At 40.7% G+C, this 17,605-nt stretch overlaps 1 protein-coding gene across 5 annotated transcripts in view; it reads left to right on the top strand.

Annotated features, from left to right (window-relative positions):
• Positions 1-17,605, top strand: part of DHRS3 (dehydrogenase/reductase 3) — a 40,828-nt gene that overhangs the window by 4,225 nt on the left and 18,998 nt on the right. The window contains exon 1 of one of the 5 annotated variants that reach the window (XM_080380858.1): positions 15-17,422. The exons of the other annotated variants lie outside the window; for them this stretch is intronic. The gene's annotated coding sequence lies outside the window, so the exon portion shown is untranslated. Of the gene's footprint in view, positions 1-14; positions 17,423-17,605 lie in introns of those variants that run through there. 5 annotated transcript variants of the gene reach the window in all.

The following is a 17,605-nucleotide window of genomic DNA, read 5'->3' on the forward strand; positions in this document are numbered from 1 at the left end:
GGAGGGGCGCTGATTTTGCAAAACCCTGGTGCGCCGAGCCATAAAGCTGACTTAGGTTTCAGAAGTTGCCCACTCCTCCTTCCCGGCGTCCTGTCTCTCCCCATCTCCTCTGAGGAAATGTGACAGTGAGCAAGGGGGCCCCTCCCGAATGCTCCTCTGCTGACAAAGGAGAGGGTCTGCTCCAGCCTGGGTTTCCTGTGGCAGGGAGGGGGGGGCTGTGTGACTCCCACCCGTGCGGCCAGTGCTCGCTTGCGTTCCTGTGTGCTGGGCTGCTTCTGGCAGTCCTGCTTGCTGGGACCGTGCGCAGGCAGAGGGGGCAGCTGACCGCCGGCTCCAGCCGCCCGGGCTGAGCACATCTCGAGCTCTCCGGTACAGCCGGACGGCCACAGCCATGGTGCCACCCCGCCGAGGGGGGCTTGGCTCGGGAGGGGGCAAATGGTGCGTGGGGACGGCTCTGGCTCTCCAGAAAGGGGGGAGAAGGGTTCGGTTTCACCCCGACGGTCTTCCATTCACAAAATTAATTTCTTGTGCTTTCTCAAGTCCCTTGTGTTTTACTTCTGGCCAGCCCAGAGCTGTTCAAAGGTAAGATGAATGAGAGCCCGGCAAGGAAGAAAAGCACAACATGAGTAGGAGCTGTGAGGTTGTTTGCACTTTTCCTTTGGGAGAGAGGGAGAGAGGCTGAGAGACTGCTCTGTCTGCACAACCGCTTCCAGGCAGTGTAGTTGGTGTGTCCATTCAGCACAGGAACTGGTGGTTTACCTTGAAACACTCTGTTTTCATACATACAGGTGTCTCCCTATGTGGGAATCAGTCAGGAATACAAAAAACACGCTTAAAGATTTAAAGTGTTATCTCCCCCTTTATGGGTAATGAAAGGGAGGAATTCTGAAATTAAGACAGCTGCATAAATACTTCTCTGTGTGAGAAAGGATGAATGAGAGTAAATACAGAATAAAGAAGAAAACACAGAATGAGAGGATATTTAAAGGAAAAATTTGCATTTAGTTTGGGATAGTGTTTTGTCACTGTCTTCCACATGCATTACAGTTTGTGTGGTGTGGAGCTATTCTGGCATACAACTTTGAGGTGTAAAATATGTCAGCATTGAACTTTGATGTTTGTGTATGTTTGTGTTTAAACATCATGTTGGGATTTACAAATTCTTGGAGACAGAGCAAACAAGTTGACTGACCTTTGGACCCAAGCAATTTGCTGCAAGTGTATTTATGTTATCTGTTAGAATACCATGCTGCATTATTTATTTCTTTAGTCCGGCTGGTTGCTATGCTAAGCTCTGGTATTGAAGTACCACCATTTCTAGGGCTTGCTCAAGAAGAGCTGCTTAGCTGCAGCTGAGCTGGAGGCTGAACAATGGCAGTCAGCCCTAATGAACCAGGTGACATGGGCTGAAAGGAGAGAGCACTGTGTAAGATATAGAGCTGAGCATGGCACTACTGTGAACAGATATAGACTGTAGTTAATTTGTGTGTTTTATCTATAAAATCTCTACATATCTTAAAAGGAAAGAATAAATGGGAATGATTGTTGGGAACTGTTTTACCTGCCTCATGTGATATTGTGAAATGTTGTGTGGTTGTTAGTTATGTTTAGAACTTTGGGGGCAGGGTTTGCCTTATGGGTTGTTTTCATGTCTGTCATCAAGGTGTTTCAGTTTTTGCTTTTACTGAATTTGAATTAGGTTCTTTTTTCAGTTATATCATGGCTATCCAGTAAGTCAGGTATGGCACTCAGCAAGTTTTGAAGTGGCACTGCCTTTCTGCCTTTGGTAGTGGCACGTTTTCCCTGCACCACTAACACAGGCTTATCCTTTTCTTCCTTAACATTTTTAATGACAATTTTACCTAGATGCGGTAGTTTCCATTCCCTTTGCTCCAAGGTTTCATTTTTTTTTTTCCTGCCTTCTGTGCTCAACCCTAACTTGGTGAATTTAATGCAGTCTCCATGTAGAATGCAAGACCTCTGTTTGGCACTACTCTTCAATTTTATGCTTTGCCTTAGATGATTAAAAAGAAACAAAGTCTTGAAGTGGCTGGCAAGTTGTCTTTCAATAAGGCTTGTGAAAATTAACTATTCTATTTTTGTTGTGACTTCTTATGCCATTAACTGTTCTACAATTACATGCAAAGCTTGAATTATTGATTATAATTAATAATTCGTAACAGATTCTGATTATCAGATGGTGTAGTCACAATATTCCAAGTATAGAAATACGCTTCCACCGCAGGCATGAAATTCTGAGGCCAAGCACAGTGATACATAGAGGTGAGTGGAAACAGTAACATATAGATTCAGATTCTAATAATGGGTGTGCAGTGCATCTTGAAAAAGTCGTCACAGCGCTTGCGCACACAGACATAGTGGCGGAGTTTTGGAGGTAGGCGGCGATATATAACCATATTTTTGAGATTAGAATCTTCTGAAAGATAGGTTAGTTGAGGCTGTTAGCATATGAAATTTCCTCTGATAATTACACTGGACTGGATTTCATCTTACATTACCTCAGAGGCTGGCTTTGTTAATCACAAATGAGACTTATCTGAGCGGTTTTCGCATAAGGCGACAAGTGTCGTATCTCATTAAGATTACGAATTGTTACATAGGCAACCTTTTTACTGTAAAATTTGATCTTGCATTTAAAGCTATGGAGACGGCAAGAAATACATCAAAAAAAGGGGTTATATAAATGGGGATATAGTGTCTTCTGCTTGATAGATGAGCATGGACACTGAAATTCTCAATGGAAGTCTCTTGAGCATGATCACATAAATCCACCCTGGTTCCCATTCTCAGCTTCCATTCCTTTGAGTCCATTGCTCTGCTGTTATGCTTCAGGTATGACTTAGAAGGATAAATGTCTAGGAGACGTTTCTTTCTAAGTTGATGTTTCTTTTCTCATGGTTGTTCATTGGCCTGTCTGATGAAGTGGCCAAGAAGGGGACAAAGCACTGTCAGCTGTGTTTTCAGCTTCAGAAGTGTGTATCTTCTGGCTTTTCAATTGAAACTACTGGCAACTTTTAGGCAATGAGAGACTTTAATCATCAGGTCATCCCTGTTCAGGTGTATACTAAGAGATCAAAGGATCCATACTCCATTTTTATCTTTGGGTAGAAGTTTTCAAAAGCTACTTGGTCATGGGAGGCACTGTGTATTTAAATGCTTCCCGTAACACTTCTGGGAAAAACCAAAAGCATGTCAATTTGCTGTATACAGAGAAAGAGTGGTTTACAAATGATCCAGGACATGTTAGTGTTACTATGAGGGATGAATAACACTGAATTTTCTCCGGAAGCACTCAAGTATTGTAATTCAGCTTTCATGCTGTTCCCTGGAGATGTGTCCAGATTCAGAAGTGCTGGCTGAGGAGTTACTTTGCTGCGGCTGAATTGCTGGAGAAACATACGTTTTTGCTTTCGGTTCCTTCTTGGTTGCTTGCAGAATTCAAAACTGGCACTATTGCTGGCTTTAACTCTTGAGAATTTTGACTACACCTTAAAAGTATTTGACCACGACAGCATCACCTCTGCCTCAGTCTCACACATTGGTAGCTTTGTTAAGGGTCTTAGCTTTTGATATTCTGTGGTTAGCCAGAATGGCAGAGTATATCTGCGTTAATGAAATGGGAGAAGGAGAGATTTTTATGAGTTTATGATTTAATGCCTATGAAATAAAAATCCGCTTCCAAAGCCTAATGGTGTTTTGCAAAGGATATACTGTATAAGCAAGGTAATATTGGGAAGACTGGCCCCTTTGAACAATATTTCTTGTGTGGAAGAACAGCCCTCTGCAGATGTGAGTAGTCAGGGGGATGCAGAGGCTGAATGGGTTCATTCACTGGTGGTTAGAATTGGAAAACTCTTCTGGTTTCCTCTGAGCCATTTGCTTTTCCTACAACATTTTCTGTTATAGTGCCTTTGCCAGAGAGTTGTCAGCCCTGGTTTTGATGATCTCTAGTGATGAAGTATTGATTCATATGTCTTTTGCATGTCATTTATATGTCTTGCTGTTTGTTAAGTTTTCTTTTAGGGAGTTTCCTTGATGTCTAAAATTTTTCCTTGTAATTTTAATTTACTTTGTTCATGTATTATTTAACCTAGTGTGTGACTGAACAGGAAAGAGATGTTTGGGTTTTAGGTGTTCGGGATTATTAAGTGTCACCAAAAGCTAACAGAAATAACTGAAAAAGGTATGGTTATAGGACAGAAACAGATTCCCCAACTATAGTATGTATTTTAGTATTCGATCTTGTCTGACGGTAACTTTGGAAGAGTTTCTTAGGCCTTCCCTGTTGGGAGACTAATCAAAAGCCTTTGATTTTCATTAGTTTTTTTATTAATGCTGAGGGTTCTGGGCTCAGAGATCAGTGGTATCTTCAGTAGCTTATCTACAAGGGATCTTATGCAGAAGTGCTTTTCTGCTGTTTCTTTGTGGTCATTTCTGTAATCTCAGTTTCTTTCAAAGTATGTGTATTTTATCCTCCTATTTTGCTCCCTCCCAGCTGTGATATGTTTGCTATTTTGGTAACAGTAGCTTTCGATGAATGAACAAGAGGACTTCTAGGGATGCTTTGGCATGAGAGATGTCTCCAAAATACCAGATGGGTTAGGGGTAGCCGCGGCCTTGTCTTAAGTGTGACAGCACTGCAGAGAAGAGTTGAACAATTCCTGTTAACCTCATTAAAGAGTTTTTCACATTCATCACTGTGCAAGAAATGACCTCGTAAACACACTGAAAGATCTCTCCTTTCACTGTTCTGTCCTCTGAACGTTCACGTCCCGTGTGCAGGAGACTGTGCCCCTCAAAGAGTTTGCATGCTTGCGCAGCAGGCGAGGTAAACAGTCTGGAATATCAGGACAGACAAGAGCCCTTACTAGATGGCAAGGAGCTAGTATCACCAACAAAAACAAGAAACGGAAACTTTGCTCTTGCATGGAATGTACTGCTTGATAGCCATGACCTCGCTCTGTCAGCACTGGAGTCTAGCCAGTTATGTCTGCGAGTCACCTTTAGCAGGATGGCAATGTGATGGACAGCTGCAGAATGCCACAAATGCAATAATATGGTGATTATTATGGGACAGTGAACAACAAAAAAATGGAAATTAATGCTAATCTCATGAAGCAAGGGCAAAATACTGAGGCTGATGCTGAAAGTCATCCAGAGCTGCAACTGTTTTTAAGGTGTAGGACAAACGATTAGTATCTCATGGATTTCAGTAAGAGTTCTGAATCTAAAAGTTCTTCTAAAATATTGGTCATGCTCAAACATTCGTCTCCGATTTCACTTTCAGAACATGTAGAACACTCTTACTAAACTGTATTTGAGAGTTAGCTCTTGCCTAAAGGACCTGACATCAGATTCTTAACACACAGGAATTTTAATCTGCCATAGGCTTCCATCCAGATGGACTGTGGTGTTCCAAACCTGAAAACGTTTCTTTTGTCATGTACAAAGGCGTGTAATTTCTGGTAATGTGCTGGAGGAGTGGGGAAGGGATGAGATAGCATACCTAAAGTAAACTCGGTAAGTCCTTCTGCTTGCTGTCTGTCAGGTTGTAAATCCACTGCAGCTTGGCCTATCATCGAGAAGATCCTTGTATTCTGCCAGTAATAACTGATTTCTGACATGTATCTTGCAATTCAGTCTGAGTTCAGAACATGAATACAGCTGATCTGGCCACCCCAGAGGAGATTAGTTGTAAGGAAAAGAACTGTTTTAAAATTATATAATGTCAGAGCTGAGAGGAACTGGTTTTCCATAAATATGATTAATCATCATCTACTTGTTTTTAACAGGCACCATGATTTGACATAATGAAACCAGAAGGCCTTTAAAATTATGTTTATAAAAGAAATGGACACAGTTCTGACGTACTCAATGCAAATGCAGTATGCAAATGTACTGCACAAGCAGATGTTGAGTCAGCCTTGTGTATAATTATTTTAAAAAGGCTCTGTAAAATTTACGTATGTATTTTTACATTCCAGTACCAAGACAATGTTGTCAAGGGAGCATCTGTCCACTTCCAGAATGCTTTTTATGCCCTGTGGAGATACCAGAATGACATGTAGACTTACACTCCATGTATCTACCGGATTTTTCCGTAGTAATTTAGAAACGGAAATAAGTAACTAGCCTTTTTGAAAAAAGACTTTGACCTGTCTCAAAGTGAAAAAGATCATGTAAGCCAAAAGGAAATTTTGCATTTTCTATGTTATAGATAAATTTTTAGTATAATGAGAAGATTTACCAATAGTGTAAATATCAGGTTCTAGGTAATTTATCTCTCCTGTTGGCTGTGGCTGAAAAAAATCAAACCACCACCATAGGAACTGAACAGTTTCAGGCATGTTTTTAGTGATAGTTACTTTAATCTTACTTAAATTTAAGCACTTAATCTTACAATGAACTATTAGAGTGTGTCATAACTTACCAGTAATAAGAAGTATGTGAAAAGAATTGGGGTGTGAATGTTCTTCCATGTCATGCAAAATAATATATTAATTTGGAACTTTTGGTAAACTGTGAGAGCACAGATTTGATTGAGTCGCTTTATGGTCTGTGGAAAGGCTTTCTTTCTATAAAGATTATATACTGACAGCAGCTTTATTTAATGGTTTCCTCTTGGCAGTTCACTTCCTTGTTGTTTGAAGTTAAGGATGGGCAGAAGAACCCTCACTTCAAGTCCCAGGCTTCAATGGCATTAAGCCTGCTGTGTGTGCTAGTGCCAAGGCCACAGTTTGGATAACATGCTGAATAAGTGTCTCTGGTTGGCAAGCACAGCCAGAATTTATCAGATATCAGATCTGTTGATGCTGCTTCACAGACGTTCTGGCTGGAGCTGTTTTAGCTTATAATTTAGAACATACCTGTCTTTTGTTACTGGGTGTGTTGTAAGGAGAATAAATAATGTTAGCAAGAAGTGGAACTTGCAGAGTAACAGGCTTGTCATCTCGCATCAGGATAGAGTGATGTCATGTGAAAATATTATCCCAGTGCAACCATGCTGTGTTGGCCCACCAAAAAATCCAGCACTTAAAATGCTTAAGAACTGGCATCAAGACAGTTATATGAGGCTTTCCACAAAATACAAGGACCGTGTCAATGCTGTAAGAAGTCTTGACATTTTAAAGGTGAGGTTATATATTAATGTTGTGGTGCCTCAGAAATCAAATCATGCACCAGAAATTATTTAGCATAAAGATGCTAAATGTGCTGTATAAGGACAACAGAAAAAGACAATACCTACCTCAGGTTTTACATTGTAGATATAAACCAAAAAACAACAGCTGAATAGAGACACAGAAGTCTGTACTGATGGTGATTGTAAAGCAAGTGATTTCAGCACCACTCGTTTAGCCATTTTCAAGTTTTTGGAAAGGCATCGCAGCAACAGAGATTTTAAGGTGGGATTTGAAGAGCTGCAATAAAGAGTTTAGGGGAATGTTTACAAAGGTGCAGACAGTGTGGTAGAAAACCCGAAGGTTTTTTTTTTTAATTAATGCTGGTAGGTAAAGGCTGCAATAGGAGATCTGATGCTAAATGAAAGGTCTGTGTTAACATGGGGATAGCAGCCTTGAAAGTGAATACAGAAGCTTTGATATGGAAAGCTTGAAGAGGAGTCAGTGAAATTCAAAATGAGAGTTGACTTGGTCAAAGTAGTAGACTAGGGATCTTATCCTGAGTAGGGGGGTTGGACCAGATGACCTCCAGAGGTCCTGTCCAGCCTCAACCCTTCTGTGATTCTGTAATCTTGGTCTTACTTGTACCAAAGAAAGGATTCAGAAGGCTGCTTTTCAGCATTTCATGGCTGACAAGATGGTTTTGGTCTGTGATGTTTCACCTTACTTATCTGAAGTGATTCATCCCTATTTTATTTGCACGGTTTCATCACCTACTGTGACCTGTAAATGTGCTGCTGTGTATTTCTATTGCATTTCTGTCATGAGTCTGGCACAGGCTAGGAAAAAGTTGTCTCAGATTTGTAGAACTATTTCCATCTGAAGCATTGATAAATATACTACTGCATTATAAAATTAATTAAACATGCTGTTGAGCTAATCTCTGATTAGTTTGGCACAGCAATTTGCTTTAAGAATGACCATAAGCCCTACATACATTTTTAAGCATTCTGACTAAAAAGTTTAGAAGGAATCAAAGATTTTTTTTTATAGTGTTTTTTTGTGGGTTTTTTTTTTACCCTGCTGTGGAAACCTCTCTTGATAGGGTGATACTATGCAGTGGATAGTAAAAATATGAAGGAAGAACTTGGAAAACTCTGAATAGACTCTGAATGACATTCCTCAAACAGAACAGCAACATTCAAAGGAACATACACAATGTAAGTACATCAATATCTAGCTGGTTTTACATCATATTACCATAGCCAAGACCAGGAACTTAGCCTTACTGTAACCTGAGAGGTATGAAAGTATTATAACAACTTTTCCAAGAAAAGAAGTAGGACAAATAAATGATGATGAACTCCACAGAAGTAGTCAGTTAATTCTACAGGAACTGTGGGGAAAAGAAAAAGAGACAACAGTTCTCTCTATTTCTTTCCCATAAAATTGGGTAAGTGTGCAGAAATTCTGTCTCCTTCTGGGCAGTTTGGAAATGTCAGGTAATTGTTATTGATTCTGAGCATTTGTTTTAAAATCCATTAACAAATGTCTGTTACATTTAAAGTTAATTTTTCACTTTGATTTCTGGACTGAATTGAAGATAAAAATCCAAAACCATTGCTTCCTTAAGGTATTATGTAAGAAAGGGAGACTGGAAAGTAAAAATCTTGAAGACTGAGAACAACAGCCTCAGAGCTGGCCACCGAGAGAGAACAAACTCTGGAGTTTTTAAACCCGTGTGCTTATCAGGAATAGAAAGCAGAAATTATTAGATCTTTTTAGCTGGGTCCAGACTCTGTTCTTCAAAGCATCATGTCAACATGCTGAAGAGTTGAACAAGTCAGACCCAGGCACTGCCAGATCCATTGGCTGATAACACTGACGCCAGTAGAAAAGGGTCAAATACGTGTTGTTTGACCTTTATCCCAGTAGGGATTAAATTGATTCTAATTAATAGACTTGGGAACGGATGGTACCTTGGTACTTGGTAGAGTTTGTAACTAATTTAAATTGTTCATCCTATTAGCTCAGCCACAAACCATGCATAATTACAAAAGGATTTTGTGGACAGCCACCCTTATGTTGCCACCTTCTTAATTACAGTTTATTGAATACAGTGCTACAGAGCTTACTTGTTTTGATTAACATAGGGATTTCTGTTGTCCAAACACTGCCTGAGCAAATGTGTCAGTGCTCCACTTTTGGCAATAAAATAGTGTTTGAAAGCATAAATTCAGCTCTGTTAAAATCAGTTACTCTTTGCGTATGTAACTAGGGGATAAATCGGTCTCTCTGTATGTAATCAGTGGCAATTGTACCTCTGAGTACACTTAAACAACATAAAATTATACATATTTTGAGGAGTTATAAACACAATACCTGTAAAGATTCTGGGTTGTGATTATCCTGTAGTATGACATAGTTTTAGCCATGGGTTAGAAGTCTGTGTGGAGGTGGGGTGGCAGTTGGTATGACTTGGCTAATATATTTCATCCCTTATCTAAGTGAAACAGCCATTTAAAATAGGTGCAAATGGAGTTCAAGCTTGACTTCTCATTCAGTCAGTGTTTCTCCTCTTGGTCATCACAGGTACTGGCTTACACCAGTTGTACCAACAGGTAGCGTTTGTCTTGGGTATGACCTCTTTCCCCCTAAGTCCTGGACTGAAACTCCTAGCTAAGTTTCTGAGTGCTGACTTGTATCAGGATGTAGAAACTTCAGCCACTGAATAAAATCTTATTTCAGTGGTTCTTAGAAGCTTCACTGGGTGGCAAATGTGTCCCGTATAGCTAGGCCTACTTTAACAAATCGGGAGTTACCACTCAAAAAAAGCATGATGTTCTATATACAACTGGGGTTTTGTTCTGTTTGCCCTTTGAATCACTGGGTAAACACAAGTTACACTTTCAAGATTTTCTTCATATCTGAGGAGTGGACAAACTTGTACCACTTTAACTGAAAGCAGAAACTGTTAGATAATCTTTTAACTGGGCGTTAAGAAAAACCTCAAATATACTAGGCTTAAAATAAATTAATGGGAGCGGAAGATGTTGTTGTAAAGACATTGTGCAGTTCACCTTTCCATGCCCTTAAAAAGAATAGATCGACAATAACAGTGGAAAATCAGATAATTTCTACATGAAGATTAAATTAGTGTTAGTCTTAGATCTGTCATTTTAATCTCCTTGCTAGCAGTAAACAGATGCCTTGTCTCCCTGATCAGTGCGTTCGCAGGGCGAGACTTGGCTGGGGTAGTTTGGAGAGGGAATGGGAAATCCTGACATCCACTTTCAGCAGCTTGGCTTTATGTTGACTACAGACTCCAATTCCCTGTGCCCTACCTCCTAAAAAAATCATTACCAGTGAGAACAAAACTCAGCTCACTGCCTTAAAGAGAAGAGGTCATGCTTCCAAGCTGAATATTAAAGCCAGCCAGCTGGTACAAGTGCTTCTTTCCCCAAGTGGTAATAGAACAGGGCTGGCTCTGAGCTGTCAGAAATGATGTAAGAACATTTCCAAGACTCTTGGGAAGCGCAGGAGTCCTGTCTCACTGAACAGAGTTGTTTGATTTTGGATTTTGAGATATGCTGATTGTGCAATGTTGTAGAGTGTTCTTTGTGTTGCTTGTTATTTGATTTTAATCCAGGCCCCTTAGAGACTATTGTCTGTGTGGTGTTTATATTTGAATGTGTGCTTTATGAAAGCAAGAGGTTTGCCTCTTTAAAAGCAAAACGTTTCGCTGTCAAAGGGGTTTTTCAGGGTTTCATTTCCCTAGATGATGATGTGTAACTGTTGCAGATTGCTCTATGACACCTTTTATGCTGTAAGGACCTGTGTGTGTGCATGCACACGTGTGTGTACGTGTGTGTGTAGTAAGAGTGTGCACGTAGTGATCTGGCACCTTGCATCTCCTTTGCAGCCCGGAGTTCATCAGTGGGTCAGCCAAGCTGCTAATGACATCCCTACACTTGTTTACTGCTCACACAGAGGAAGTGCTGTGCTGATGGGTTTGACCACTGCCATTATCTTATTTCAGTCCAGCATTTTTGCAAAATTAGACATTTAGAAAAGCATCTTCTATAAAGTGAGTTTACTTTCTCTTCCTGATGGATATAAAAGGGGAAAAAAAAGGAGAGAAAATTCTTAACCATTGAAATTCTGTTACAAGAACAGTATTTCATGTCGTCATTGAAATTGTTATAAAGCAACTAAATAATCAGAATGCTGGTTATAGATTGCAAAAAGATCCATCTCAAAGGGAGTCAGTGTAACTGGGATGAACTATTCTGAAGGCAGAATGGCTGCTTTAGCCAGCAGAGTCAATAAAACCAGTTAAAATACTTCTGGTTTGTCTTTGAGTTACAGAATTAGGCCAAGTGTTGTTACTTGTTTCAAGATCTAGGCTTCTAAGTGCAGTTTTGACGCTGACAATACATCACAGGTTTCCCACTGACACACGTGGAGATTGCTGTTAGTCATCGCTCCTGCAAATCACGTCAGTCAGGTCAATTGGTTTTGGTTTTTTGTGTACCTATAGATATTTTTCAGTGGAAGTAAAGACTGTTCTACAGTGAATGCAAGTCAGCCAAAAATAGGCGTGCTTTTTAGGGCTAAATTTCACACATTTCCTAGTGGTTTACACATCCCCAGTGCTCTGCAGTCTACTGATAGGTAGAAAACCCTTATGGCATTGAGCTGTGCTTGTTACCAGCTTTGAGCAGTAAGGAATTATTGTGCCTCAATATTGTATTACTGCCCCTTCAGCTTACTGACCAGGTTACTTTATATAGTTTATTTTACTGGAAAGTAAAGCTTATCTCATGTTCTGTGATAGCTTAATTGATTTTATGACCATGTTCAAGTGAATTAACTTCATTTTGCATTGCAGCAGCCTAAAAAGCATGCACACAATAGATGATCATATCCAAAGGGTGATAACTTCCAAGGGAGCTGTAAGTTATTAATATGCTGGAGCTTGATTTGTGATTGCCTGACCAGCACCTGTAGTTTCAGTAAGTATCATTGTAGCAGAATCTGATTAGAATTGCTTTGATAATTTCTGGATAAAAGTAATGATCACAACTTTTGTTTCTACATTTAGATGTCACTTTATTTAACTGAAGCTGGGCTGGTTTTCACAATTTCTATAAGCAGAGTAGCTACTTCATCTTTACAGCATATTGAAAAAATTGGTATAATTGGTGAAAGACCCTTTTTAGCCATGCTGTACCCCTTTGGGGGTTGCATGCTCTAGGAGCTTATAATCCTCTAATTCTGTCCTCCTTGGACTTAATAGGCTGTGAGAGTTAAATATGTCCTGAAAACATTGTCATTTGTACAACAGATGAATAGATTTTAGAAATTCTGCCCTGTTGCATAGCAACAGCGGCCATTAAAAAATAACATTTTGAAATGTACACAGAAAGATAGGAAACCAGTTAAGCATTTAAATATCAAAGCTTTCTTCAAAGCATAACCCTTTATTTCTTTGACTAAAATACTTGTAAGAAAAGCTCCTTTTGACAGCTTTTAGATGGTTTTCAATTGGTAGCAATTCTTTTTCTGGAGGCAAAGGAAGCTTGTAGTGGAGCTGGACTCGAGCTGTTGCTAGTGTTCAGTTTATATATGAATTTAATGTAGGCTATTTTAACTCCCAATACTTCTCCAGTAGCCTCATGGGAGACCTTATTTTTTCAGTCGAGAGCTGCATCATATTATGCACGTGGATGATCTGGAGCATATTTTAGGGCTTTCTGGAGGGTAGTTTATAATGACAGTGTTAGAAACATTATTCATCCTTAGCTTTCCGTGCCTGGTTTTGTTGCAAGGCTTTTTCTAGTTTAACATACTTAAACATTTCCCCTAGTCTTCCTTTTCTGTGATGCTCCTACAAGAGCTGGGGTTGTCTGTCTGCCTGTGTCTTCCTCTGGCTTGTAGACATTCCTTGTGGCTTTCCTCATTCATCAGAGCCTTCTAAACAGTCACCATTTTGTCCATCTTATTTTTCAATTGTGCTAATGTGACAGTACAGAGAAATGCGAAGTCTCTTTGACTGGTAGCAGGACTATAATGACGTATCACAGATCTACGTTGGAATGTGGAGTAAACTTAGCTCCAGTTCACACAGCAGTGATCATAGATTACTGCCCAAGTTCAGAACCGGTCCAGCATCAGAAAGCTGATTAAATTACCTTCTCAGTATAACATCTGGTTAATAAAATTGTATTTATTATAGAGCTTGTAGTGGAATTTTATATATTCCCCAAAATAAGTAAAGTGCTGATGAAGTCCTCATAATGATTTTGCTCAAAGCACAACTTGAAGATGTTCTGAATTAACACTGACAATGCTTTACTCTAAGATGGTAATTCAGCATAACTGGTACTTCTGTAAGCTACACATGGTCTAGCCCACGGGTCTGAGTGCTGTCTCAGGGGTGGTGATGCAGTGGCCGGCCTTCCCCGCTCCACGTTCAAACCGCTCAGCATTTCAAGATTAGGCACTCTGTTACAGAACTCATCTCAGAAATAAAAGGCAAATTCTACAAAATAATCCAGTTCTATTGGCACCCAGTTTATAGCTCTTTAATTCTTCTTTTCTGTAAATGTGTGTTAGGTCTGATTTTTCCACTGTGTTAGTTAAGAAGTAGCAGACTTTTCAGTTAAGTGTAGGTTGAACTGGACAATTTTAGGAGTTACTTTCACCCAGCCACGTGATGGAAATAATACTGTTGGATCCATATTTTTAATTTAACAAGTCCCTTAGTTCTAACCTTAACCTGTAACCTAAACTTCTGATTGTTTTTGGCTTTACAAAAACAAACACTGTCACCGTTCAGTGTCAACATAATTTTCTGTCATAGTAAATGTTTAACTCTATTACATGAACATTTAACCTGCCACATGTTAATAACTCTTTACCCTGAGAGGTATATGGAAGAATTAAAAATAATAATGCAGCATTTTCGAAGGAAAACGTGCAAATGGCAAACCTTCTGCTATGTTAAAATGCCCTGCCAGACCATGGCATTTCTGTCAAGAAGAACCAGTACTTTCTTTTCCTCCTTTGAAATGTTATTTACTGACTTTCTATCCCTTCATCCTGTCTGCTGTGCTTGCAGTACCAAAGGGCTTTCTGCACCTGCATATTTACCCTCCCCACAATTTCCTGAGATCTCTGCGGACATTTTTATATGAATCTGGATTATAAGGATGGCATGCCAAGCAAATGGAGGCAGCAGCACGCTGGTTATTTTAACAGGATGGAGTATTATATTTCTGTTGGTAGCTATCTACAAAGCCTTACCTCAAATACATAATTTAAAACTTAGCCCCCTCCCCACCCCCTAAACATGCCACATCTTTCTGCTTTGCAGCCAGAGAATTTTATTGCTGGATATTTCTTTGTGTGCTTTGGTTCCCTGGAGCAGAGGCCGGTTCTAACACATGGTGTGGCAGACATTCACCATTAAAAATCTGTCTTTTTTTTTTTTTTTTTTTTTTGTTTCCCCTCAAATGCTTCCAGGACCCTTTGCCGGGTGACAGCTTGTGGCCACTTGGTGCTTTGGTTGGAACGTGCACTCCATATGACCCTGTCCCAGCGTTAATAGGATTGTAAAGGCTGACTCCTGCGTGACCTCTTCTTGCAAACAACCCTAACCCTTCCCCTTCCTCAACTGTTCTGTACCACAGAGCTGAAAAGTGTTGCTCCCAAGGCAGTCTGGAGTCGCAGTTCATGTTGCAGACGAAAGCAATTGGAAAAACCACTGGAAAAAAGTCAGCATGGGGCCACCTGTCCTTAAATAGTCCTGACTGTGAGAACAGTAGGCATTTGTTCCCTTCTTTAGAGGGAGCTGGGTTTAAATGCCTGTATGCAGACAGAAAATTACAAATTTTATTTCCAAGGAGGGCCTCTACTGAATAGGAGACAGGTGTTTACATACTTCTCTATTATTTTTTTAGGTGCTGTTTTGTTCCTTCAGAGGAAAAAAGGGATGACTGGGATACAGTTGGAACTGACTGTGGTTTAGGTGGATAATGTTAATCCCGTTGAGTGCTAAATCAATGTATAAAGTAATAAAAGGTCTGACTCTAGACTAAAGAAATTGGAATTCACTCTTTTAGTCTCCTTCTGAAGTCTCTTTAGACCTAACTTTTAATCTCATTACTGTATGTTACTCCTGACCTTAACTCAAACCCGTTTATGATAAAGTCTGTGTTTTGTGCTGACCATGGTGGCAGGATTAAATTTAAGATAAATTCTTATAGTCTAGTCTCTTTACAACTTCTAAATACTAACCTAGGAAAGTTTGTGTATAAAATAGGTAAATAGGCTTACTCCCTCAATTCCCCCATGCTTACCTGTAATCTTTCTTATACCCATCCCTGGCAGCTTTGATATTCACTTTCCACTGTGGGAATGGAGAAAATTTTGCCACTGGCCTGCTTTGTTTGCTTACTTTTATATAAGTGTCAGTAAGGGGCTGGGTTAAGTATTTTGACCTACTTCAGGCATCAAAAGCTTCTTTTTTTCCTTTCTAAAGCAAAGATTGGCTTTTCACACTGAACAGCCACACCTTCTGCTCTTCCAGTAATCTGGTTTTAGCATGCCTCTCCCAGCCAGAGCTCCTGAAAGGACTTGCCTGACTTTGCCTGGGGGCGAGAGAGGGGAAGGGGTGGAGAAAAACCTTATCCCATTGACAAGCAAAATACAGGAACACTTTTGAGGCTGTAGGATTTAGCCTCCTGTTCCCATGATTTGCAAAACTTTGCCAGGATTATGGGATACACTGGAATGGATTTCTTTGGAGGACCAACTGTGAGTTAGTACTACCAGGCTGTGTAAATACATGGGGATAAGACCGGCATACTCCAGTGGATTATCTACACTTTGTACTTCCTAAAAGTATGCAGGAACTTTCAGTATTGGGTGCAGAACAGCTTTCTCTGTTTGAACAAAGGTAGCAGTCTGCACAGTTACAGATACCAACTCAAATAGAGCAACTTTTGTTTCGCTGGACTAGGAAGGAAGTTGAAAGAGGGGGATGAAATGTGTTGACCTACCAACTACTTGCTATCTCTGGTGATCTGTGGCCAGGAGTTGTGGTTGATTTGTGAAGGCAGCCATAATGAGATCAGCAGGAAGGGCACTCTCGTGTCTAACACTTCAATCTTTCAGTGTCTTCAAATTGATACAGAGAATTGCTTCATGAATTGTAAGATGCAGAAACTTTTGGAATGGCGGTTATATCTGTTAATCACAGTGCACGTTGTTGTGTTGGAAAAGACCAAGAGTGAACAATTCTGTACTAACATACAACCCAGATAATCCAAGGGGAGTGTCAAGAAATGGCACATGTTCAGTGTCAGAAATACTTTTGTTGTGGGACACCTTTTCCAATACTGGTCCAGTTCAATGGAGGGATAATGTCTAGCCCAGCATGTTTGCTGAAGATACAGTGACAAATTAATTGACGATGTAAAAGGGCAGCATTCCTTTGCTGCCATTCTTGCGCTGTGCTAGCAGTAAAATCAGACCAAACAAGTTAAGTAATAGCCTTGTGAATTATGTAAAATTAGCTTTAATCTCATCTCCTGCACCAATAATATACTTCAGGCTCTGGAAGCATAGATCATGCATGTATATTGTGGTTGACAGCAGCTTCAATCTACACCAGTTTATATAAATTAGTGGCTTTATCTGATTCTGTGGCAGTCAAAAGCGTAACTCTTACTTGTGTTACGGTGAAAATCAGGATTTCAACCTGCAGTCAGGTTTGGGGCTTTTGGCAAGCAGCCAGCCTCGGCCGCTATTACAGAGTCTTGCCTTAGTACAAGGGCAGCTAAAACCTTCCTCTTGACTCCCCTCCGACCTCAGGGCATGTCTCATTAGCAGATTAAGTCCAGAGTTAAACGAGTCCTCTGGGAGCGGAGGATGCAGTGTCTACTGAGCCTGCCACTCTGCCTGAAATCATTTTCCGAAGGGCAGATAAGGAGTTCTGGGGCTGGCCGGAGGGGAGAAGATCTGGAGATAAGGTTTGTTTTGCAAAAATCTGCTCATGAATAAATCCTGGGAAAATCTGCACTGAGCTGTGATGTCACAGCCCTTGCCTACTTTAAAGTTAATTAAGAGGAGGGCGTGTTAAGTTCCTCTGTCGCCGTAAATCTGTTACTCCGTAGTGCAGTGGCAGGACTGCCACCCTGCCGCCCCGGGCCCGCAGCGCGGCACAAGCGGTGGCTTTCCCGAGCCACCTGCCTGCCGGCCCGCGGGGTCAAGCGGAGGTAAGGCCGGGCGGGGGGCGGCTGGGGCGGAGGGCTGCCGCAGCGGGGGCTGGCCCCTCGCTGGGCTGCTGCCCTCCCAGCTTTCTGGTCAGTAAGGTCTTGAAAGGAGAGCGTGTCTAGTGCAGCAGGGAGGCGCAGGCAGGAGAGGATGATGAGAGATGAAGGGGGTGAAGAAATAGGGGC

The sequence above is a fragment of the Falco punctatus genome, assembly GCF_963210335.1.
Source record: "Falco punctatus genome assembly, chromosome: 3".
Lineage (NCBI taxonomy): Eukaryota > Metazoa > Chordata > Aves > Falconiformes > Falconidae > Falco > Falco punctatus.